A 291-nucleotide genomic window follows, 5' to 3' on the forward strand; every position below is an offset into this window, starting at 1 on the left:
GGACTCACTAACAAGAGAGAGCTGAAACTACAAACATTGAAACATTACAGTGTCTGAGTGCCTTTTTTCTTCAAATGATGGGAAGGCTGACTCTTCTTCCTGGATTTAGATCATTTGTCTTAGTTCATCAAAACGAGACTGTTCTTTCTGGTCTGAATGACTATCGGCCAGTGGCCCTCACCCCGATAGTCGCTAAATGCTTCGAAAAACTGGTCATGACTCACATCAAAACAACCATCAACATCAACGAGGACCCTCATCAGTACGCATACCGTGAGAACCGATCAACAG

This window comes from Nematolebias whitei, chromosome 6 (genome assembly GCF_014905685.2).
Source record: "Nematolebias whitei isolate Nwh7 chromosome 6, NemWhi1, whole genome shotgun sequence".
NCBI lineage: Eukaryota > Metazoa > Chordata > Actinopteri > Cyprinodontiformes > Rivulidae > Nematolebias > Nematolebias whitei.